Source organism: Parasteatoda tepidariorum, chromosome 11 (genome assembly GCF_982258835.1).
Source record: "Parasteatoda tepidariorum strain Cologne lab strain chromosome 11, Ptep-v5.0, whole genome shotgun sequence".
NCBI lineage: Eukaryota > Metazoa > Arthropoda > Arachnida > Araneae > Theridiidae > Parasteatoda > Parasteatoda tepidariorum.
This window is the reverse complement of record NC_141765.1, coordinates 96,423,731-96,451,262: the sequence shown is the minus strand read 5'-3', so window position 1 is coordinate 96,451,262 and position 27,532 is coordinate 96,423,731. Positions and strand designations below refer to the sequence as shown.

General features: G+C 26.7%; 1 long non-coding RNA gene across 3 annotated transcripts in view; it reads left to right on the top strand.

The window, feature by feature from the left end:
* LOC147801936 (uncharacterized) overlaps nt 1–27,532 on the top strand; it is a 117,643-nt gene that overhangs the window by 50,751 nt on the left and 39,360 nt on the right. Inside the window, exons 1-6 of one of the 3 annotated variants that reach the window (XR_015430466.1) lie at nt 7,154–8,225; nt 10,467–10,558; nt 13,375–13,395; nt 13,547–13,718; nt 16,402–16,527; nt 27,110–27,319. This is a non-coding gene — a long non-coding RNA (uncharacterized LOC147801936). Of the gene's footprint in view, nt 1–7,153; nt 8,226–10,466; nt 10,559–13,374; nt 13,396–13,546; nt 13,719–16,401; nt 16,528–27,109; nt 27,320–27,532 lie in introns of those variants that run through there. The other 2 variants (XR_015430465.1, XR_015430467.1) reach the window with 2 other exon arrangements.

Sequence of the window (27,532 nt, the reverse complement as noted above, 5' to 3'; positions counted from 1 at the left end):
TTTTTTTAATTCCTTTTCCTTAAATCTTTCGATTTAATTTTCTGGCTATTTTTTTTTTCTTGTTATACTCCGTGTTATTTCATTCTATGTATATTTTTTTTAAATCTGATTTCTTTTTTGTATAATAATTTTTTCTCCCTTACCTTTAACCCATAATTGCTTTTTACCTTTTTGTTCCTAGATTTTGTTTGCTTCTAATAACTAAATTCTACGTGTGCTTTATATACCTACGTATCTTACTTTTTATTTTTTAGGTACTATTTTACAATTTATTATCAATGCAGTGCTTGAAATTTTCTTGAAAATGCATAATTTTGAAATTTGATATTAAAAATAACTTTTGAAAATAAACTGATTGAAAATTTTCAATTAATTTGTTTTTGTGAATTTTAATATTTAAATTTATTTTTTCATTTAAAGTTCTTATAAAATAGTGCCAAAATACGAATTTGAGCTTTGCAGAAGCTTATCGAAATTTGAGCTTATCGAAAATGTGAGCTTGTGACATTATACAAGCCACAAATTGCATTCACAATAATTTTTAACGATATGCAGAATTAACTTGGAATCTCACATAATGATTTGTATAGATTATAATGTATTGTCTATAAATCCTTGTAATTTTGAACTGAACTCAGAAGACGAAAGACACTTTATACCGAAAGAGGAATATAAAGAGATAATAGAAAGTTTTCCGATTTGTGAATCCAAATAAAATTGTAATTCATGATATGTGTTTTTTATTATTATTAAGGATATGTTTTTAAATTATACAGCTGACAGTTAAACATAATGCTAACGTAGCTCTCAAAGCAGGAATTCAAACCTCAAAACAAGAGTTCAATATTCAATTCTTGAATTTTTTTACTAAAAGTTGTGGTTGATTTGGCTAACTGATTTTTTCTCCTTAATTGAAGTAAAGTTTTTCCCCAGGGGGTTTGCTTAATCCTACAATACGGATTTACTTTATTCTTAATTGTTACTATTTTTAAATTCCTATTTTGAAAAGCATTTATTTATGTGCATTTCCCTTGTAGAAAAAAAAATCACATTTAAAAGTAACTATTTGTTTTTTAAATTTGAAAATAGACATTTTTATTTTTTTTAAATTTAATTTTTAACTATGTATTAATTTTAAGAGTTTTAAATTTTAAAAAAAATTCGAAAATTTTTCAATTTTAAAATTCAAATTTTATGTTTGGAAGAAAATTAAAAATCAATGGAGAAGAACGGCTTATGACCGTTTTTTAACAAAAATAACGACTGGTTCGTGAATTTTGAGGGTTGCTAAGTTTTGACAAATCATTAAAGTGAAAAATTTTCACGAGAGTTATTACATAGTGAAGATAGGCCGTGCTTGAATAAAATGGTCTCTGTCCATAGATAAGAAAAGTATAGTAAGTAAGGTTGGTTAAGAAGGAAAAACTGATATTTTTCCATTCAGATTTTAAAATTGAGCAATTCAAGAACAACCAGATAATCAATTCCCAACACCCAGAATTGTAAATTTCGTTTTGAAATTTCCAAGGGACGCAGATAAATGCTTGTGATATTCGTATACATTTTTACCTTTACTATTACAATAATTTTGAAAACTTCCAACTCGAGAAATATCTTTCACGGATATAAATCTCCCCCCTTGATTTTTAGTTGTTATTTCATCCGCTTAAATTGTAGGGTTTAGCAAATACGGGCTTCACGTACCCGGGGCCCCAGTGACGTCCACCTTCATTTATATCCTTAATTTTTGGCGAAAATCATGCTTGATGCATTTTTTAATGTTAACTTCTAATGACTGGAATCTTATTTTCTAAAAGAATTGGTTTTTAAATAAGTAACCACAAAACAATATTTTAGGACTCACTTGTTAAAATTATGCATTTTAAGTAGTTAAAAAGTTTTTGGAGTAAATTAAATCATGTCTAATATTTCAACAATAAATTCGCATTTTTCCTAGAAAAAAAATGAAGATTGACCGTCGGATAGAGAATTTTTGTTTTAGGTAAATTTTCAACTCTGTTCTTGGCCCCTTTTTTCAGATATTAGTTAAGGCCTCTGGAAAAAATTAAAAGTATCACTTTCACTTGTTCACAAAAATTTCTTTATTTTGGACATCTGAAAAGTAATAAGAGATAAGAGAATTGTTTCATTATCCAGTTTCACTTACAAAGAAAAGCATATTTAATTAGCATTGATTAAAATACTTTTTTGAGAAAAGTAAGTTAAAATGTGATTTAAAAGAGAAGAATTCCTTTCATGGGTTTGAAATTCTAGAGCTTTCTATTTACTTTTATTAAACTTTTAGATTTACGATATTTTTAATGCTTGGAAAAACAAATGCCGCAGAAGAAAATATTTTCAATAAAGTTTCAATATTAGCAATTTGAGTGCTTGTTTTTAATGGACTTTTTATGGTAATTGGTTCTTAAACCAAACAACCACACTTGTAATCAATTCATCCAAAAAGATTACACCACTATTAATTCCCTTCTACGATTGTTGCCTTTTGATTTAAAAATGAAAATGGAATGTTCTCTAAATTTAAATTTCAATACATTTGTTTCTCCAAATTGAAAAGTTTCTGTTCTGAATTTAAAGAAGTGTCGCTACTGTTTTTAAATCACAACTAATAAAAACCTATTGGTTCAAAAAATTGTATTTTGATTCGAAACTAAGTATAAAAAATGTGTCTGGCTAGTAAGATTATAAACCTCGCATTTATTAAAACTATAAATAAATATTTTGCAATATGATTCAACATATTTTTTTAAAAGAAAAAAAAGGTAAGAAAACTGCCAGTTTTCACAAAGTAAAATTTTTTCTGGAAACAGATTCAATGAAAATACCTTCTTTAAGTGCAGAAACTTCTTATTTATTAGATTTGATTACATGTATTTTACATAGTTCTAAGTGTTTGACAATTCCTTTCTGTACTGTTGTAATTTTTAAGGAAAAAAATAATCCATAAATGGAACAAAATTTCAGAAAAAAAAAAACTTAAATGCGAACTCGTTTTCATAAAGAAACTGGATTATCCATTTCAAATAATCTCTATTTTAAAATACTCTTCATTTACAATATCCTTTATTTTCCTGATTGGGGTAAAGGCAATTTTCAACATCAGTTTTTTTTAATACATGGGATTCTCTAAAAGTAATTAAGTTTTGATTTTGTGAAGTATGAAAGTTGAAACATTAAAGTTATTTTAAGTTATTTATTGAAAACATTAAAATTGTTTTAACGCTTTAACCAAAATAAGCATGTAAGAAATTTTTTTTTATAAAAAAAAAATAATAAATCTGCTGCTTTCTTAGATTTTAAAGTTATAACCAAGCAATCTAAGCATTAAAAAGTAAAGCTTTTCACTTTCTTTTTATTGTTAAAATTTAATATTTACATTGTTATGATGATTTGAAGATATTTTTTTTACTATATTGCACCCGTCTTACTAAGTTTAGGACATTTTAATAGGAAAATTTTAGTAATTAAATCAGTTGAATGTTTAGTTGTTTCCTTCCAGAATTTGAAAGAGGTAATTATTTCAATTAAGAAAATATAAGTGATATTTTTTGTGTTCTGTACACAGATTTTTAAGCTGTCAACTTATGAGTGTCATATTTTCACATTAAACGAAATGCAATGATACTATTTTTTTTAAACATTTTCAGCATTTACGAATAACAACAACTTGAATGCATGCATGAATATTTGAGGAGGCTCTTAAATATCAATTTTCCAATTTTATTTCAGTTAGACAAAAATGAAATATTCTTAAAATTTTCTGATAATTAAGAAGACTAAATGTTTGTTTTTAGAATGTAAAAAAATTCTTTGATGCAAACTTACTTCATATTTCAAAAGCTTTCTACTTATTCCTCTTTTTAAAGAGGCGCCAACTATTACGGTTTGTTGGTAATTTTTAGCTAGGAACTATATATATATATATATATATATATATATATATATATATATATATATATATATATATATATATATATATATATATATATATATATATATATATATATATATATATATATATATATATATATATATATATATATATATATATATATATATATATATATATATATATATATATATATATATATATATATATATATATATCGTCAAACCCCGCTATAGTGAATCTTCAAGGGAGCGAAATTTTGGCTCACTATATCCGTTACGCATGCAATCCCAAACTCCTCCTTTCATTGCACATTATTCAAGTAAATGACTGAAAAATGTTATGTAGTAGCAAAAAATGTATTCTTTTTCATTACTCTTCGTCTTGTGTACAAAAAAAGAAGAGTAATTTTTAGCTGATGAGCAATCCTCAACATCAGATATGGAAACACTTCCCGACTCTCAGATAATTTTTCCTGAATTTCTGTTATTCCGCTTTTTAAATCTGTCTAACCTGCCATTCTAACACACGAAAGTATTCTCATAAAATCGCTTAGCAAATTCATCGACATTTGTCCAGATACTGGAAGATTGCGGCTCCTTCGAATGGTGAACCACTTCAGTAATGCTTCTTCAACATCCTTGTGATCTGCTTTTTTCAACTTTTTTCTTCCATCTAAATTTTTTTCATGAGCAGAAATTATTAATTGCCTATTTTTCCATACGTTACAAACTGCATATTTGGATAGTTTATAATCCGTGCAAATATCAGCTTGATTGCATCCATTTTCAATTTTTCTGATTAAGCCCATTTTAATCAATCAATGAATCCATTTTAATCATTTTGAACTGAACTGAGAGCAAAAAGGAGTTGAAATGAGGGCCTTATCACCACATATTAATGTCCAACCCTTTGACCAATCATGAATAATTGCTCATTCCCTATGACAAAAAATGCATATTGATTTCACTGACACCTTACAGGTGCATCAGCTGCCTGGGTTGATAACATCTGCTTGGCATGTTTAGGGATAGGAAAGTGAGATAAAAGAAGCAAACAAGAAAAAATGCTTATCGCTACATTCCCCTCTATAGATGGTTTTGAAAATCGGTATATGTATTTATTTTGAAGTGGAAATATCAAAATTATTACAAAAAAAGGGGGAAAAAATCAGTCGAAAACAGAAAAAAGTTCATTATATTCAACTTCCTCGCTTTTTTGGTTCACTATAGCGGGGTTAGACTGTATATATGTATTAATAAACATATAAGGATATATTTTATTATTAGTATTACTATATATTATTAGACAGACTATATAGAATTAAGTAGATTATTTTACATTTCTTTAGATTATATATGTTACCGTGAAGGATCGAAATCAAGAGAATGTCTACTTTTATCGATGAATGTCAACAATCACATAGTCATTTTGATGAATGTCTGAAATATTTCCTATATCCGATTTGATAACTGTTGACATCGTTGCTGAATGTTGATTTCTACATTCTATGTCCGTTCGTGACAGAAATATTTGTTATATCCGATTTGATATTGATTTATTCGTTGATATTATTCGATATTTTAATATTTGCAAAGGATAGATTAGGAGAAACATCAGTGTTCTCAGTACCGGTTAAATGCATAATGGGCAGTGGCACTTGACTGTAAGAAACCTCAGGGTAGGGTATACCGGGCAAATGTACACCCGGCAGTGGCACTTAAGTATACCTAGTATATATTTAGGACATTTACCTAAGCGACTATGTGATTGTCAACAGTTACCGGTGTAAATCAACAACCAATTTCGGTCATTCACAGTATATATTATACTATATCAAAAATTAGAAGTATTACAATATTATACATATATATTATTGTAATGCTTCTAATTTCTGATATCTATTTTGGAAAGTTGGCACTCTTTCATCTGGAGATTTCAAATTTTCATTTCTTGATTTAGCAATATTTATTTGTTTTTATTTTGTTTTATTTCTCATAAATTTGTTCCAATTTAAAGAAAAATGTATAAATACAATTTCGGCTTTGTGGTTTTAATACTATGGCACTTGATACCATGGATTTCTTAAAGTATTTTCTTGAGGTCAAATGCAAATCAGGAATTTTAAATCTATTACTATTGTTATATGCATACCCTGTTTATAATTTATATTAGTCATCTGATTGTAATATTTCTTTGTTTTCTTAAATAGAAAGCTTCTAGAAAATTTGATTGTTGGCTTATCATGCAGATTAGGTTTTACATCGTTAGTCATAGACAAATAAAATCGGATTAGACTGTTACCCTAATCGTAAAAACCAACCCCTGCTCTTGAAACCCCTTCTCCCCTTGATCACATTTAATTAATCAAAACTGATTCCTTAAAGAATTAATTATAAGAATGGTTTATTGGTTTTCAATTGGTTTGGCGAAAATGCTGAAAAACATAGTTTTATGTAGGCTACATTAACACAGTTTTATGTAGCATAAAAAATATGAAAAAATTGGAAAAACTAAAGTACATAAAAAATAAAAAAGATTGACAGCTATTTTTCATAATTAAAAGATTTTATTATATTTTTATAATTTTTTCTGTGACTAGCCAACTTATAAAGTTCTAAATTGAGTTATGTCAGAGTTGAATAAAATTGTTAGACACAAGGTTAAGTTTAATGAAGCTAAAATGCTGAAATTTTCTTTCATAAAAATGACGAGTTGTGAATAAGGAAAAGTGAAATTTATTTACGCAGAACAAAATTTAATTTACTCAATTGAAAAACAAATATACAACTTCGAAGAGTTTGTCCTAAGTGCAGTTTTTTCCCTAATCAATAATGCTCTAAATTTAATTTCAATTGAGTTTTGAATTTAAGAAAAAATATGTTTAGTAATAACTTTTTTGTTACAGTTACATGATTTTTAAAATAAAATATAAAACGAAATTTGATTCCAGGGAAGTTTGTTTGAATGTTTGTATACATTAATTTATATCGCTCATCATTACATTTTTAGTTATAAAAACACTTAACTAAATAAAACAAAGTTAGCACTAATTTTCATGAGTTAGCAAACAAAAAGAATTGATATATATAAATTCTTTATCTGTCTTAAATTAAAAAGAAATATTGATCTAAAATTTACAAGTCAGCACAATAATTTCGAGCAAATATTTGTAATTTATTCAAGAAGAAAATTATTAAAATGTAGGTTTTATTTAACTTTAAAAATTTTAAATTCGTAATCATTATTGTTTTTAAGGAAGGAATCAACAAAATTATTTTGTGCTCAATGAATTGATTATTAAAAATAAATTCTTTTCTTTTATAGACACACTATTAAACACTCATTAAATTTTTCTACCATAAATAAGTTTGTGAAATATCACTAAATTTCATTTTGATTTATCAAGTAATTATTTCAGATAGATAAAGTATTGCAAAATTTTTTTTGTAAGAAAATACTGGTTTTTTTTATTTATTTTGCTGTCGCTTTGACTTCAATTAGCAATATGAGTAATGATTGCAAAATTAGACTCGAAGATTATCTTGCTTTGACATTAAAGCAATCGCCTATAAAATTTATTTACGAAAATTGGTTAAAAACAGTACAAAGTCCACAAAAAAAAAACCTCTTTTTTAAATTATTTTCAAAGAGATCAAAGATGAATTTTTTGCCCTTTTTATTTGGCGCTCCTTTTGCCATTGTCTAGGTTCACTAAATGATAAGTCCAGCCCTGTCCAAACACACCAAGGATTTGTCATTTTGTTTTTAAAATTCTTCCTAGTTGCCAATTGGCAATCATAGATGAGCAGTCTACCTATATTATTAGTCTATGAGAGACCTTTTCTCTATGTGTAGCTAGCTTGGTTTATTCTGTTTTGTGCCATACATAAAACAGACGGTAAAATTTTAAGTGAATATGGATAATGAAAAGTTTTTAACGTCTTCTGAGTTCAAACAAAGAGAGAGAGAGGGAGAAATAATAGAGAGCGCAGTAACAAAGTTAATTATCAAAGGTAACACCTTAAAGACTAGAATTTAACCAATCAAATTTACGACGTAGGTAGTCATGCGTCTACTTTTTACTCTTTAAAAAATGTTGTGCAATGTTTATTTTTTAAAAATTTAATTTTTGATTATCATGAAATGATTTTTTTTCAGGTAAACTAATCAATATTTTAGACTTCTTTTTTAGTTCCTAGAAGTCGTTGTTGTCTCTGATTTTATTCGCATGGATGAATGACTTTTTAGTATGCAGATGAAGAGAGGAGGAAATATTTAGAAAATTCTGCAAGCCTGTCTTTTCGTATATCAGGTAATCTTAAAAATGAAATTAAAAATTATATGATAATTAATTGATAATGTTTTGAAACCTATTTCCGCAAATGTTGATAAAGTGATTTGTTTTTTTCTGGTGAATAAAATCCCCGAATTAAGTACTCTCGGAAGTCACGTACAACAGATGAACAACTTTTGATCTAATGATCCGATTGTTACGTACTATGACTCAATCTTAACGGTTCAAGAATCAAAAATTTATATATGCTTATTAGTTATTGCTGACGATAATTTTAGTTATGAACGCACTTTTGGTTTTATTTAGAACCTTTTAGTTACAAACGTATGAAAAACGTAATTTTTTTTTAATAAACATGCCTTTTTTTCCCAACTACGGATTTGGATTCATGACCCTTAAAATTCGGGAGAGGGGTTGTTGGAATCTGGGAAATAAATCCCTAAACCACAGGAGAACGGTTGAAAGTTTGGTTTTAGTCATACGGCAGGAGAGCGGTTTGAATCATATTTGATCAGAAGAGCGATAGTGGTCCGAACCAGGGTTTCTTTAACGTTAAATTTACTTTTTGCGAATTCAACTATAGTTCTCAAACTTTTTAAGCGAACTGAAATTTATAATTCGTATATCGAAGGATTATTCCATGGAAAATTTTTTTAATAATTATTTATAATTGATTTGTTTTATAATTGATTTGTTTCATAATGGTCGAAAAATTGTGAACAGTTAAGGTAGACAATTTTTCAGTCCTATTTTTGAACGAAAATCGTTTGAATAGTTCTTGAAAAATTAAATTTTAAATAAAAGATTTTTTTTCTGCAATTCATGTTTTGTAAACAATTTCCTTATCTTCAAATAAAACAAAAGAATTAACATCGTTATTTCAACTCAAACAAAATCGCTGATGATGATTACATAGCTGCCAACTTGTAACGGTCATCGGGAAAGATTTTTAAAGAGTGATATCTTAATATAACTTAAATTTTACTACTCAGCCAGCACTGAGGGTTTCCCAATTTTTCTTTTTAACCTAAATTGCCGACTTTTCTTTAGAGGAGACGTGATTTTCTAAATAAGTTTCATAATTAATTGTGAGCATATTAACAAACAAAAAAAAGACTAACTGCTAATCCGTTATCAATCTTGAATTATTTTATTAATTTTGTTTTCATAATTATTTTGAAAGTTAAGAATAAAATTTCCTCATTTTATCAATCTTAAGATAAGGTTAAATTTGCACTTCCGGAGTTTCTATATTTATTTTTAATATGAAAGTGAATAACGGTTTTTATTGAAATGAAAACAAATGCTATAACTGACAGTATTACTTGGGGCATTGCTTGAGACCAAAGTTTACCATAATCAATCAATTTCCTCCCGTGCCCTTTCGAAGAGCCTTAATATTTCAGTCCCTAACCCTGGTATCTATATTTTTTCAGTTAGGTACCTTTATTCAGTCCCTGGTCAAATTATAAGACGCAGTATACGATTCTATGAAAAAATCTTAATTATCAGATGACAGCTTTTATCGTTTTTATGTGACTGAAAGCGGTTTACACTTGTTTACGTATCATTTGGTTAAATTATCTCATAGTCGCTTTAATGAAGTATTTTACGGTAACTCTATTTTATGATTAAATATGCATAGTGGCTTATAGCGAAAAACTCTTCATAACATTCCATGTTCTACTGTAGATTGTCCTTATGGCGGACTTTTACTGTTTTCTGATTTAATGTTAAAATAATAAGACCTGAATGTGTACAGAAGCTGTTGACATCATTGATGACACTGAATGTTGATTTCAACATTCACTGTCCATACCGTTGTCAAAAATATTTGTCAAATCCGATTTGATATATTCGTTGATATTATTATTCGATATCTGCTGAGGGTAGATTAGGAGAAACATCAGTGTTTTTGGAGTACTGCATACTGGGCACTTTACCTTAGAAAAACATCACTATAGGGCATACCGGGCAAATGTATACCTGGCACCTTAGAAAAGTATCAGTTGTAGGGTATACCGGGAAGTGATACTTAACTAGACCTAGTATATATTTCAGACATTTACCAAAGCGACTTTGTGATTGTTAACATTCGCTGGTGGAAGTCAAAAACAAACCATTTCGGTCTTTCACAGTAACATATGCATAAGAAACAAACTATTTTTAAAAAAATTAGTAACTGCATTTACATATAGAACGAGTCATTCGATTGCTCATTATGAATCCAGTCTAATTTTCTTCCTTTTTCCTCCCTAGAGTCTGCAGGAAACTCTTAACCAAGAAATTTAAAACTAAGAACTCCAGTAAGTACCTGCATTCATGAGTGTAATCGGATTGAATAGTAAGAGGTAAGTTTTAATTAATTGAATAGTTAGAGGTAAGTTTTAATTAATGTAAAAAGATTTTTTACGTGACGATCACAAAATGGTTGTGCATTTTTCTATGTTAAAAGGTAAGATCGTACTGGTAATGTATTTATTTATCTTACGTTTTGTTTAATTAAATGGCCATTTATTATTGGAATGAATTTAGTTCGGGTCTTGTTTTATTGCCCGTCGCGACGGGACCGACGCGTCGGTTATCGTATTTTTCATTGCGCCGCTCTCAACATGCGCTCGAGAATCGCCCGCTCTTAAATTATGTGCGACGAATTTCGTTTGTTTCGTTTTCTATATTATTCAAACTTTTTCATCATGTTTTCTCTTACTTCATTTTCCAATTTTATCCTTTTTTTCGCTTTTCTTTGTCCAAATGACTAGCGACGAATTTCATTGGTACCATATCATTGTATTTGCGTTTTCCAATTTTATTTTGTTTTCAAATTAGCTTTCCAATGGTTCACTTTGCTTTCCAAATCACTACTATTCATGTGTTCACTGATTTGTTTTCCAGTTTATTCATCCTTTTTTGTTCTAGCTTGTTTTCTAGTATTATCTAGTATTTTATCTAGTATCATCCAGTGTGTGTTCCCATTTTTTTCATCCTTTTTTATTCTATTTTGTTTCTTAGTATTTTATTTTGGTGTTATAGTTCATCCAATGTGTTTTACAATTTTTTCATTCTTTGTTTTTTTCTATTTTGTTTTCTAGAACTTTATTCTGGTATTATAATCTATCCAGTGTGCTCCAAATTTTTTTTATCATCCAGTGTACTTTCCAATGTTTTTTTTTCTTTCAATTTATGTGTTCCTATTAGTTTCTTTCAATGTGGGTGTCCCATTTTTTAATCTGTGCATTTTTAGTGTGTCTTGCATTTTCCAAGTTTTTCTGCAGCTTTCTCAGAGTGTTTTTTTATCTGTTTTTATTTCAATGCGTTTTCTATTATGTGTTCAAATTTTTATCTTCCAATACGTCTTCTGTTTTAATTCATTATAGTTCATCCAAATTTTATTTACTAATAATTGTTCTAATTTTTATTAATCCAATATGTATTCCAATCTTTATTTTCCAATATATGCTCCAATTTTGATTTTTCATTGTGTATTCCAATTATTTTTTGCATTCAGCGTTTGTTCCAGTTTTTTTCTCAAAATATGCGTTACAATTTTTTTTTCTTGCAAATCTTTTTCTAATTTTCGTCCTCCACTGTGCGTTCCATTTCTTTAATGCGAGATTTTGTAATAATTTTTTCCTTGCATTTTTTTCTCTATTTTTCTTTAGCTTTCAGAAAATTTGCTTTTTTTTTTTAGCTTGTTTTGATTTTTTTCGATGTTTTTCCTTTGTCTGTTTTAGGGAGATTTTCGATTGGCGTTCAAGTGAAGTTGATCAAATCCAATTGTGATATTTTTGCTCTATATTGTTTTCGTAACTTCGCTCCCTGTTTATAAGTGAATCTTTATGTTTTCCGTGTTCACTATTTTTCTTTTTTCAGTTTTCTGTAGTAATTTTAAGAACTTCTATTTGGTATTTTTATTCTTCCAATTTTCGTTTTTCCAACTTTTGACACATTATTTTTTTTTATGCGCTTTCCAATTTTATTCATTGTTTTTCAGCTTTTTGAGTGTTTTGTTTTATTCCTAAGTATGTGTCTTTGTATATGTATGTTTTTAATTACAACTGCCCTAAAACTCTGGTTTAATTTTCATCCCTTCTATTTCAATTTCCAATGTACATTCTGGCTTTGTTTGTATTGTTCGTTCTGTTTTTATCTCAAATGTGTGCTGATGTTTTTACTTCAAATGTGTTTCTTTTTCAATGAATGTTTTTTTCCAGTAAGTGTTTTGTATCTTTCCTTTTTTTCCCCTTATCTTCTTTGTTTTTTCAAGTGGTGTACTATTTCTGTAATTCTTGCAGATGTTTTTCGATTGTTAATATTTTCTTTAAATTAAAGTTGGTCAAATCCACTCATGTTTTGTTTTCCCTATTTCGTTTTTCGTATCTTTTCTCTTAGTTTATATGTGAATCGTTTTTTTCCCCGAACTCTGTATTTCTCGCTTTTCAATTTTTTGAGTTATTTCCAAATTTTTTTTTTATTAATATGTATATTCTGCTTATTTTCAATGGATGTGCTGTTTTTTTATGCGTAATGTTTTAAATATTTTTTGTTTTTATTTTCAATGAGTTCTGTTCCTACATCCAATTTTTGTGCTGTTTTCATTTCCAATGATTTTCTATATAATTTCTAAAATATTCTATATTTACTTCGAATGTGTTTTTATTTGTTTTGTTAATTGAATATGTATGTTTTTTTTCGATGAGTGTTTTTTTTTCCAGTTGGTGTACCATTTTTCCTTCTATGTTTTTTCATCCTTTTCTTTTATGATGTGTGCTCTAGTTTTTCTGATTAGTAACATTTCCGCTCAAGAGCACCTGATCAAATCCATTCGTGACCATCGGTCTACTATTTTGTTTTCCTTATCTTCCATCTTTCGCATTCGTTTTTCTGTTGTTGTTTTTTTAGTATTTAGTCCAAGTATTTCCGATTATGTCCATTATGTCATGTCTTCCAATTCTTTGCAAAATTTCATTTTCATGTTATTAATTTTATATAATTAATTTATATAATTATATTTGATATAATTATATTTTATGCTATTAATTTTATTTTTTAAGAATTTTTTTCTCATTTCTTTTCTAATGTGTTTCATAGAAATTTTTTTTTCTTGAGTTCATTTTTTTCTGGTTTTTATCTAATTTATTTTATTGCTTTTTAACCTTTTTTTTAGCTCTTTTCATCAAAAATTTGGGTAAGTTTAATGATTTTATTATGCTGTGTTTCAGTTGTTTCCAATATCTTTAACTTTTTCCAATTTTAATTTCTTTTCTTATGACCTGTACAATTTTTGAAACTTACCATGTCTCTAATTTATCATAAACCCACGTAATTTATCTTTATAGCATACATTTCTGCTTAATACTCTGACAAAGAGGAAGAATCTGACAAAATAGGATCTGTTATGTTGCTTAGAATCTGCCTGAGATTAATTCCAAAATGATCCTGTAGAACTGACTGCCTGATATAGACCTAACAATGCAAGAAAATTTATTTTGGAATATTGCCATTTTATTTGTAAGTAAAACATTTTTCAATCTATTTTATCGACTATTTAAAATCTCGCTATTAATTTTAAAACCAAATACACATTGCACAAAGCAGTGTTTTTTTTAATTTTTTATTGTATCATTTTTTTTTATGCTGATATGCACAATGCGATAAATTGAATAGATATAATTCTAAATAACTTTTGTTCTAGTAACCAGATCGAAGGTTGAATCATAATGGTACAAAGAAAAGTAACATCAAATGCGCTAATTAATTAACTATTAATTAAGTTAGACGAGCAAATCAACTTTGTATTGTATACGTACTTTTTTTCTCGCAAATTATGGAGTTGCCGTGATTGAGAAAGTAGTTCAGTCAGAGGAGCCGCCGAAATATCTCGTTCCTGTCAAAATGACAAAGTTTTGCTTTCTATTCCCTCATGGTCGTGATATTTCCAGGCTGATAGTGTTAAAAAGTAATACGCGAAAAAAAGGTTCAGACAATCTATTTCTTATACCCCGAATCATATATATTTCTCAAGGTCAGATGGAAGTATTAGATTATTTTAGTTTAGAGATAGATAGTTTATTTTAAGCTAGATGTCAGCGCTCATCATTATTTTATTTTAAGCTAAAAATTTGTTCAAAAATTAAAAAAGATATTGTTCACACACTTAATTTTATACTCTCTATGTCCGAAAATGCTTGCTACATTTGATTACTTTTATACTGATATTGATGATTTTGTTTGAACATTATTCAGAGATTTCAGGATGTTACGCAATCAATCAACGAAATTTATTTACTAATCATTCTTTCCTTAAACCATCCAAGTCAAAATTTTCGATAATTTTCCATTGATGAACCAACATGATCTTGATGGTAACCATCAATGAGCCATTTTATCATGAACCATTATATTTTTCTTTGGTAAACAGCATAAGTAACCATCTCCCCAATGTATGAATTCTGACGGATTTGTGATTGTCCAACATTGGTATAGCAACTAGTTTTGTTGTTTTAAAAACTGGGTTAAAAAATTAAAAAAAATTATTTCAAAATGCCGGGGTTCACACGCTTTTAACCCATATTGAAAGGACTTATCAACAATAGCGTAAAAACTTTTTTCCAGACAAATGAACCATAAATTCAATAGTTGTATAATTTTTGACCTAAATGTAGCAACTAATGTGAAAGGGGAAGTCTAATTCTGTTGAATAAAAAAAAAGCACTTTTATAATCGTTTTCTTCAAAATTATAAGATCATTAAATGATTATTCTTAATTTTTGTTTTTGCATATTTCGTAATTTGTCAGAATTGTTTTAAGTTCCACTAACCATTTTCGTTTGTCATTAAAAAAAACTGCAGTCAAAACAAGTTTTAGCCGAATTTTAACCTAGAACACAAGATTGAATTTATCTTCAAAAGTTAAAATTGTTACCCCACGGGAAAAAGTTTTGTCTAAACAAGTTTTCGCCAGTAAGAAAGAAAGAAGTGTGAAATTAACCTATTTATGTTAGAGCAATAGACCAACAAATATTTTCGTTGGTCTGATATGGTAAAAAACGTTTTAAATAATTTTTGATCAAACAATCACTTCAACGGTTATTGGGGAGCCTATCAAAAAATTGTTTTAGTCCAACTGTTAAAAGAGTTACAGCCAAAACGAATTGTATCTAATTTCTGATGAATTGACTATTTCTTATATAACCAAAAATTTTGATTTCGAGCAACATTTGAAATTATTCCACGATACGTTAGCCCATCGAACAAAATCGTTATTCCACTAAAATGTTTCGTCAGCAAAACGAATTATTCAGCAAATAGAACATATTTCACTAACTTAACAACGAGGGAAAATCCACATGAACCTGTATGTAAGATTCTCTATACATGCTTGCATTTTATAACCAATCTCATGAATCTTTTGATTACTTATTTATCTCAAATTATTTAGCTTTAATGTTCCGTGTACAAATTCCAGACATTCCGTCTAATAATCTAATTTTCAATAACTAATTGGAAATTTTATTGGTTCCAGGGGGGATTACCAAAATGCTATTTAATTAGTACTAACAATTCATTAAATTACGAAATCAGAAACAAACAAAAAAATGATTTATCTGAATAAAAAGACATTTTTTTACATATTTGGATACCTGACGCTCAAAATATGGGAGGAAGACAAAATTGTGAAGAAAAAAAATTGGATTATAAATTGGGGTTTTTAGGGTTTTTGACCACTGTTATAAAAAAAGGCCAAACAATATCGCTATATTAGGTCGATTAATTTGAAATAATTATAAACTAAATGTGTGATTTTAAAGAGTGCAATACATAGTGTTTCAGCGTAAAATAGCAATCAAGTATAAGCAATAAAAAAGACTGAAATAAAAACCGATATTTTTCTTTCAATGTTTTGGATATAAAAAAGCATTGATCACATAAATCACAAATATTTGATAATTTCCAAACATTTCGTGAACCACTGTCGAAAAAAGCGTATAATATAATTAAAAGATTAGTTTTTCACCCAGAACTCCTATTGAAAAGATAAAACCTTGATAGTTTCCTGTTTGTTTTTAAAGTTTAAAAAAAAATAATACTTAATTAATAAAATATTATAATATGAAAAATAATAAAGGGAATAAAATTAATGTATTTTAAAGTAATATGTTTGATACTGTAACAAAAATTTGCAAATTTCTAGGATTTAGAAGAAGTCTGATGAGTCCTTATGATTCGTACTATGATAGTGTGATGGCTACAGTCCCGGCAGTGGTCTACTCAGTGACAAAAGTGGACTGCAGGCATCTGTGACCTTGAAGAGCTTTCGGTACGTCTTCTTAAATCTCAGATATTTTGATAACAAAAGCTCAAAAATATTGCATAATTTAGCATTTTCAAAGTTCAGTACTGGGGTATATTGTAGTAATTGCCAGTGTAATTGTTAAACCATTAAATTGCAAATCATTATTGTTAAATCATAATGTAATTGTTAAACCAAAATTGTTAGTGTAAAAAATTTTATAGAGTTAGAAAAAAGATCTTTTTTGATGAATTGATTCGATATCATAATCTATTAATGAATGATTGCATTTTATCCCTTAATAGTCGCATAATTTTGAAGAAAGCAGTCGTAATTTTTTTTAAAGGAAAATTATACAAAACTAAGTGTTTATACAGTCGATGTACTCATTTTTAATTTTTGAGTTAATTTTTAGCTTTCATGTTTGATAAGTGCTGATTTAAAATAAACTATCTCCAAACACGTGGCAAATAATCTTGCACTGCCATCTGCTGTGTAGAGTAGGTAATATGCATAATTCGGTACATAAGAAATAAGTTAAGAAAACATCAACTAAGTTAAGAAACAGTTAAGAAACTTTTAAGAAAACATCAGCCTGGAAATATCACGGTCATGAGAAATAGAGGGTGGAACATCACCCCGGTATATCTTGAACGGAGCGAGAAGGTACGGGTTAAGATAATTCTTTTATCCGAAACATAATAATATTCGCTGGATAAAAATATTTTTTACTTGTGTGAATCGTTTATTATTATTGGTATTCTTACATTTCCAATTACCACATCAATAATTTTTTTAATACTTAATTAATGTAAATATTTGTCTATCATAGCTGCAGAACAATTAACTGAATTTTGCCATCAATTCTCCTGGTTTTTGTTTGCTATTTTTGTTGTTGGGAGAAATTTTTCTTAAATTGTTGTATATCTGTGTTATACTTTTCACAAACATTGATTTATTTTTATGTAACTTTAAATTACATTTATATTTTCTGATACTAACACAGACAGTTTTAATTATAATTGCTCATTAATCTTCATTATCATTAATCATTAATGATTATTTTATTAGTTTTATTAAATTTAGGTGGGGTCCCTCCTCTAATGGGATTTTTTTTTAAATGATGATCATTTTATTATTTTATATTATATGAATATAGAATTATATTATTATTATTAATATTTTCTGTAACTATTCTGTAATTATATATGATTTTGTATTAGGTGGTAGATTTATATATTCATGAAATTTAAAAATGAAGATTAGTAGTTGATTATATTATGATGTTATTATTTTAATAAGTTTTTGTTTAGGATCTATATTATGTATATTATATATATAAAGAATATTAAGATAATAATTCTATTAGCTTTCAAGGTTAAAAGTACTTATATATATATATATATATATATATATATATATATATATATATATATATATATATATATATATATATATATATATATATATATATATATATATATATATATATATATATATATATATATATATATATATATATATATATATATATATATATATATATATATATATATATATATATATATATATATATATATATATATATATATATTACTAATATGAATTTACAGTTCATCATCTATGTTTGATTTCTTAAATATAATTATAAACTTGCAATTTATTGTTTTAGATATAAACTATAAAGAAATATATTACTGCGATGATTATATTCTACTAATCATAAAGATATTGGGACTTTATATTTAATTTTTGGAGCTTGGGCTGCAATAGTGGGAACAGCAATAAGAGTATTAATTCGAATTGAGTTAGGTCAAACAGGTAGATTTATGGGTGATGATCAATTATATAATGTAATTGTAACGGCTCATGCTTTTGTAATAATTTTTTTTATAGTAATACCAATTTTAATTGGAGGGTTTGGAAATTGATTAGTTCCATTAATATTAGGGGCACCTGATATAGCATTTCCTCGGATAAATAACTTGAGATTTTGATTATTACCTCCTTCTTTATTATTATTATTTATTTCATCTATAGTAGAAATAGGAGTAGGAGCTGGTTGAACTGTATATCCACCTTTATCATCTTTAGATGGTCATGGGGGTAGATCAGTAGATTTTGCAATTTTTTCTTTTCATTTAGCTGGGGCTTCTCCTATTATAGGTGCGGTAAACTTTATTTCTACTGTACTTAATATGCGATCTTATGGGATGAGAATAGAAAAAGTTCCTTTATTTGTATGATCAGTTCTAATTACTGCTGTTCTATTATTATTATCACTACCAGTATTAGCAGGTGCTATTACTATGTTATTAACTGATCGGAATTTTAATACTTCATTTTTTGATCCTGCAGGAGGAGGTGATCCTATTTTGTTTCAACATTTATTCTGATTTTTTGGTCATCCTGAAGTATATATTTTGATTTTACCAGGATTTGGTATTGTATCTCATGTAATAAGATCAATAGTAGGGAAACGAGAGCCATTTGGAAGATTAGGAATAATTTATGCTATAGTAGGGATCGGATTGATGGGTTTTGTAGTGTGAGTTCATCATATATTTTCTGTTGGGATGGACACTCGTGCTTATTTTACTGCTGCCACTATAATTATTGCTGTACCTACGGGTATTAAAATTTTTAGATGAATAGCTACTCTCCATGGCTCTTATTTTAAAATAGATACTCCCTTATTGTGATGTGTGGGATTTGTATTTTTATTTACTATTGGTGGTATTACTGGAGTAGTATTATCAAATTCTTCTTTAGATATTATTTTACATGACACTTATTATGTAGTAGCTCATTTTCATTATGTATTAAGAATAGGTGCTGTATTTGCAATTTTAGCAGGATTAACTTTTTGATTTCCTTTATTTTTTGGAATAAAGTTAGATATAAAGAAGACTAAATTACAATTTTATGTTATATTTGTAGGAGTAAATATGACTTTTTTTCCTCAACATTTTTTAGGGTTAAATGGAATGCCACGTCGGTATTCAGATTATCCAGATGTTTATTCATTTTGAAATATAATTTCATCATTAGGCTCATTAATATCATTATTTGGAGTAATTATAATAATTATATTAATCTGAGAAAGAATAGTATATAAAAGTTCTTACAATATAGAATATTATGTTATATCTTCTTTGGAATGAATTAATAATGTTCCCCCTATAAATCACACTTTTAATCAGTTAAATTTGTTAAGAAAATAATTTTTGCCAAATTGAGGATCTTATTATTTTCAAAATAGATCTTCTCCTATAATAGAACAGTTAATTTTTTTTCATGATCATACAATAATAGTAATAATTATAATTGTAATTTTGGTTGGATATATGTTGATAAATTCATATACTAATAAGATTTATAATCTTGGAATGTTTGAGGGTCAAAGATTAGAAAGAATTTGAACCTTATTACCAGGAGTATTCTTGTTATTAATTGCATTTCCTTCAATTCGGTTGTTATATTTAATAGAAGAATTTGAAATATCTGAATTGAGTATTAAGGTAATAGGACATCAGTGATATTGGTCTTATGAATATAGAGATTTTAATATTATAAGATTTGATTCATATATAATTCCTTCAGATAATAAGAGAATATTTCGATTGTTAGAAGTAGATAATTCTTTGGTTATTCCAAGAATATTAGACGTTCGAATAATTGTATCTAGAACTGATGTTATTCATTCTTGAACTATCCCTTCATTAGGGGTAAAAGTAGATGCTATTCCAGGTCGGTTGAATCAGTTATTTTATATTTTTAATCGAAATGGATTATTTGTAGGGCAGTGTTCAGAAATTTGTGGGGCTAATCATAGATTTATACCTATTGTAATTTCAGTAGTACCTCAAATTGAATTTATAAAAATATGATTGTGAAATAGTGGCCGAATTTAGGTGTTAGTCTCTTAAATTAATTATGAAATAAGTAGTTAAATTAATATTAGTTTGTCAAACTAAAGATGATATTATACCACAATTAATACCTTTGTATTGAATTATATCTTCTTTTTTTGTAATCCTATTAATATTATTATTTATAAAAATTTATGGTAATTATAATAGTATAAGAAATTTTTTTTATAATATAAAGGAATTAGAAATAGAAAAAAATATATGATATTGATAAATTTATTTTCTGTATTTGATCCTACATCATATTTTGGTATATCAATTAATTGATTAATTATTATACTAACACATATAATTATATTTACTAGATTTTTTAAAATTTATAGAATATATTTAATTATAATAAAAAAGTTTTTAGTAAATGTAAGTGAAGTATTTAAAGAAGTAGGTGATTTAAAGTATTCTGGAATTATTTGTGTTAGATTAATTAGATTTATATTTTTAATTATATCAAACTTGATAGGATTATTTCCATTTATTTTTACTGGGACAGCTCATATTATATTTACGATAGGATTAGGTGTTGTTATGTGAATAAGATTTTTTATGATAGGTTGATTTAAAAATTTTATATGTAGTGCGGCTCATTTAGTTCCTGAAGGGAGTCCTTTGTTATTGTCACCTGTATTAGTATTAATTGAATCAATTAGACATTTGATGCGACCTTTTACTCTATCTATTCGATTAGCAGCTAATATAATAACTGGTCATCTTATTATTGGTTTGTTATCAAGAATTAGATTATTAAGATCATTAGGATTAATTTCATCTCTAATTTTTCAGAGATTATTATTAATTTTAGAATTTGGTGTAGCAATTATTCAGGGGTTTGTATTTAGAATTTTATTATTATTATATGCTATTGAATACTACTAATTATTGGAAAAGTATTATCATCCTTATCACATAGTAAATATTTCTCCTTGACCGTTGTTTATTGGAATTAGAATTTTATCTTTTATGTTAGGAATAGTAAAAATATTTATATATATAAAATATGATTTATTAATAATTAGATTTATATTAAGATTAACAATTTCTATTTTATGGTGGCGAGATGTGGTACGTGAGAGAACCTATTTGGGTTATCATTCTAGAGTAGTATTAAGAGGTTTAATATTAGGTATAATTTTATTTATTATTAGAGAAGTATTTTTTTTCCATTTCTTTTTTTTTTTATCTTTATTTCATTCAAGATTAAGACCTACTATTGAAATCGGTTCATTTTGACCACCTACAGGTGTAGAAACATTAAATGCTTTTCAGGTTCCTTTATTAAATACTGTAATTTTATTAACTTCAGGGGTAAGAGTAACATTGTGTCATCAGGCTATTTTAAATGAAAATTGAATTATAGCTAAAAATTCTTTATTAGCGACTTGATTATTAGGAATTTATTTTTTAATATTACAAGGATTTGAATATATAGAAACTTTATTTGGAATTAGAGATTCTGTTTTTGGATCAACATTTTTTATAGCTACAGGATTTCATGGATTTCATGTTATTGTAGGAACTTTGTTTTTAATAGTAATATGAATACGAATAACAAAAATTCACTTTTCTAGAAGACATCATTTTGGGTTTGAAGCTGCAGCTTGATATTGACATTTTGTTGATGTAGTATGATTATTTTTATTTTCAGTGGTCTATTGATGAGGTTCTTAATAAATAAGTATATTATGTACATTTAATTTCCAATTAAAAGGAGAATATTAATAATACTGATTATAATAATTATTGTAAGATTATTAATTATAATTGTATATATATTGTTTTATTTAATATCATATAAATTAAATAATAGAATAGAATCATCTTCTGGGTATGAATGTGGGTTTAATTTTATATCTAAAACTCGGGTCTCTTTCTCTTATCGATTTTTTTTAATTGGAATTTTGTTTTTAATTTTTGATGTTGAAATTGTATTATTACTATGTTTTCCATTTTTAATATATAGAATAATTTTTTCAATAATATTTATGTTATTCATAATTATTCCTGTTGTGGGATTAATATATGAATATTATTGTGGGTCATTAGAGTGAGTAGAATTACTTATTTCTAAGGCTTAAACTTAGTGCACTAATCTGCCAAATAGATAAGAAGCTAAAGGAGCGATCTCATTGTTAATGAGATACATGTTTTTTTTTTTTAATATTCATTTATGTATCTTTTTTATCTATCATGTCTGATAGATAAAAAAATACATATAAATGAATTAATATAATAAATTTATAGAAAGTTATACGGTTGATTTGCATTCAATTTTTATGTTATAAACATACTTAGATTAGTTTATAAAAAGCTGCTAACTTTTTAATAGTTAATGACTACTAATTATAAATAGAGCTATTATAGCAGCTTAATTTCGACTTAAGTTTAGAATATATTAGTGAAGTTCATATCATTATTTCATGATGAAGATCTATATAATAGTCAATTTTATCTTCAGTAAAATGCTCTAATATAAGCTACTAATATATACAATATATACACACACACACATATATATATATATATATATATATATATATATATATATATATATATATATATTATATATATATATATATATATATATATATATATATATATATATATATATATATATATATATATATATATATATATATATATATATATATATATATACATTATAATATTATGATGATAGGGATAATTAAAATTAATATAATTAAAATTAATATAATTAAACATATTGATGATAAAATAATTTTGTTTGGAAGATTAGATGATAATATAATATAATTGAATGAGTTGTATGGACCATAGTGTTCTTGTCATATTTTATCATTATTGTGAAATTGTTTTATGAATCTGTTAATTTTAAATATTGAATTGGAGGATATCATATGAGTAAATCATAATGAAATGGCTGGTTGTCCTATTTTTAAATAATTTAATCTTTTAAAGGATAAAGATAAAGCTAAAATGATTCCTAATAAAAGGGATAATATAATTATTAGTTTTGTGGAGTTAGGAATAATAAAATAATAATGATATTTTTGTTGTTGGGAGAAATTTTTCTTAAATTGTTGTATATCTGTGTTATACTTTTCACAAACATTGATTTATTTTTATGTAACTTTAAATTACATTTATATTTTCTGATACTAACACAGACAGTTTTAATTATAATTGCTCATTAATCATAAGACTGAGTGTATTTTATCAAAACGCTATAACTACGCATTAAATACCCTTAAAAAATAAAATTTCGCAAAAATTTAGAATTTACGATTAAATATTGCATTTACATTTTAACAGAGAGGCCAACTGCTTCGGACGTGCCAAAATAATTAAAAAAAACGGTAAATTTTGAAAATATTTGACAATTTTTGCTTGCTTTTTAAAAGGAATAGAATGACAGTAATAAAGTGGTGAATTATATAAGCCTACGAATTATTTCGAAATAGTGGTGGATAAAAATCTACTAAATTGAATTTATTAAACCAAGAATCACGATTGATAAACTACCACTTTAAAATATGTATTTGCAGTCCGGAACAAGTTGGCATCTCTGTTTTAATTGAATAACCTGTAATAATTGAATTACATAGATTTGGTTGGAGCCGATTGTATTCGTTTAAGCGGGGTTGACTGTATTTGTCATTCTGGGCATATTTACTCAGTCCATTATTTGTTCTGGATTTTAACTATGTAATAAATAATGAAATAAATATCATTCAGATCAATGAGTTTGACACTTATGAACAAATTTGACATATTCTTTAAATGTCATACTTTTTTTTTCTTTTGAAAAAAAAATTATTTTTGAATGAATTTAGTTTCACAATTTTGTTATTTGAAAGTTTTTAACCACTGTACGTTATTCAAGAACTAATAATACAGTGAAAAAAAAATGTGTGTATGTCGTTCATAATGTTTTTTAGACGATTATAAATGACGTCTATTATCTACCAGAATTCACTCTCGAAAAATGTTTGCAAAGTTTAATCCTTTTAAAAAGAAATTTTTTTTTTAAAGTATTGACACTTCAATAAAAATTATGTTTAAAAATGTGTTCTTTTAGTTACAAATAATGAAATTACACCATTGGTTTTAAAACTCAGAGGAAAGTCAAGAAATTTTTTACTGAATGTTAGTGGCCAGCCTGATACACTATCTGGACTACGGTGATTTTGGTGCAATTTTTATAGAAATACTTACTCATTTTTCTGTAAGTTTGTGTAAAATGTGTGTTATGTCTGAGTGAAAAAAGTATTTAGTTTTTAAAGCTTTAATCAATAAAAATAAAATTAATAATTAAAGAATTAAAAAGGTATATTTCGCATACTATACGACATAAAAATACAAGCCAGTCTTTTACATATGTATTTTAAAATGTTCTAAACTCTTCCACGTGTAGAAAAATGATATTGCTTTGTGAATAAATTTGTTAGGCCGTAGATTAATGGTTAAATCTTTTCACTGTGGCATTCGTCGAATTTTTTAATGACATTTAAGCAGAACTTCTACGCGACCCTGCCTTATCGCTGAAAAATATTTAGTTCATTATACTTATCTTATGATTCTGTGAAATTTCAAAACTATTTCAGATTATTTCTATTTCTATTTCAGATATTGTAGCAATTATTTGTGTTATTTATGGAACTTCTAATATCATTCGTGCTTTTAATTATCATCAGGACTGCTCAAAATGTACACTATTTGGTACCGTTTAGTTAACTGTACTATTTAAGTACTCAAAATGTGTACTAAATGCGTATAAACCTGTAATGTAATTAGTTACGAACTTATTATTTATTTTTTAATTGTTTTACCAACTATTTTAAAAATTCTGTTACTCAATTTACGAACAAATATCAACTTGAAAAGAGTGAATACTTTATTTCTAGCTTATACTGAATTGGGTATTCATACGCACTTGAAGTGAAATCTGAATACCATTAAGTGAGGAAGCTTAGATGTATTTATTTGCTTTATTAATTATTTTTGCTAATTTTGGCGTTTTCTTGAAAGCCGTCAGATGGCAACTGTTGATTGTTTATAATAGATCACGAGACGGTGGAACATTTATCTCACTCGCTACTGAACATTCCACAGAAACAAAGTTAACTGTTATTAAAGGCAAGCTAGTAACAAATAACAGAAGTTGTTATTAAAGGCATGAGTTGTGTAATAAAAATAATTATGTTTTCATTAGAATATTTACATAAAAATGTCAATTCCAATAAATAATTTTATAATATTAATTTTTGATTCTCCTCTATTTGGTTTAGCCTAGTTAGATTTTATCTTAATGTCCTCTCTGATGTGTGTAAGTTTGATTTGCAAACAAGCTTTATTTTAAGAATTAGTGTATTTATGCAATTTAAATAAATGATAATTACCTTTATTATAATATTCGAAATAAATAACTTTCGAACTTTTTTTTTTCGAAGTAACTTTTATTTTGAAATAAGTTTCTTGCTGACTCTTATGTGTTGTATCTATAGCTGTCAACATGGATAAGAAAATATCTAGTAGATTTTACGAAATAATAACTGTTCCATAATACGTTAAATATTTTTCCTATAAGGAAGTTATGGGATTTTTTTTGTCATCAAAATACTAAAACTTAAATAACTGTATAATATTTATTTTTGATTCTCTTTTATTTGGTTAAGCCTAATTTGAGTTCATCTTAATCTTTGATAAATGTAAGTTTGATTAGCAAACAAACTTTATTTTAAGAATTAGTGCATATATGCACCCCAGATTGATGTTTTTTACTTCATACCATATTATAATTTAAAAAGGAAGTACAGAATAAAAATAAACTGAAATTTTTGGAACAAAAAAAAAGAAAAGTTTTAAACTGATTAATATAAATGATGTTCATTTAATTGGCTATAATATAGCCTACGTCACAGGTTGTGTTGTTCCTACTAAATTTAACCCATGAACGGCATTTTCTGCGAGCCTAACTTCAAGCCACAAATAAACAAACGAAGTGTTCGATCGTTTAAATAGCTGCTCGCCAGATTTTATTGCATTATAAAGAAAAGTTATTGAAATTAAATACAACTAAATAAACAACAACAACTAAAACAATTAACAACAACTAATAATAACAATAACTAAATAAACAACAACTAAATTCCATTCGTTTAGCATTGCGTCATATGTTTCTACTAAATCGAAGTAGTTGTGTTTTTTTCATATTATACCCAATTATTCATTAGTACTTAAAAATTCAAGCAAACGATAAATTGTGTAAAGAATTCTGTTCCAATAAGGATTTTTTTCTCTCAAAAACTTACTCAATTGTAGGGAATTTTCTGAAATGTACGAAAACCAGGAAAATTTTTATTGTACCAGTAGACCATGAGAAAATGGCAAAATCCAATAGTCGACTGGTAAATCCAGGAGAAATGGCAGCTATGTGTATCACATCTTACTAAAATTTTAAATTTTAGTGTTGTTGAATACCAAAATGGTGGCAGCTACTTTAAAAACCAAGTATTTTTTAAAAGGACATTTTCGGTGTTTCACTATTTCAAGAATTATTTTTTGTTCATTGGGTAGCAAAATGCTTAAGTACGAAGAGTTATTTATGGTGTTTCACTTTGGTGTAAAGTAGTTGCCACCATTTTCGGTATTGAGATAATTGTTGCTCCAAAGTTGTAACAGAAAAACGATGTCTCTTGCAGGAGAAGTCGTTATTGCAGTTGAAGGGGAAAGATGACAAAATTTGTCCACCGAAGTGTTTTGATCCAATGAATGAGAACTGTTCGACACTAAGATGTTAACCTTTTGCTATTCGGGATCGAAATGGACTAGAGGTGTCGTAGATAAGAACTCTCTACTTATGGCAACGCATGTTTTCACCATTAGCGTGTGGAGAGTCGTAGGAGAAGAAAGTAAGCTAGTTTCTCTCTTGATTTTCATATTGATTAAAAACTTTTAAATTAGTAACTATATGGAGCTAAATCAAACATAGTTCTAAAAAAAAGTGTCGTGCAAATTTGAAAAAAATATTTTTGTTATTAAAAATATTACGAAAAATGTTAAGAAGGTTGAAAATATCGTAGTAAATTTTTCTGCAACTGAGAAGAGAAGGAGAAGGGAGGGGG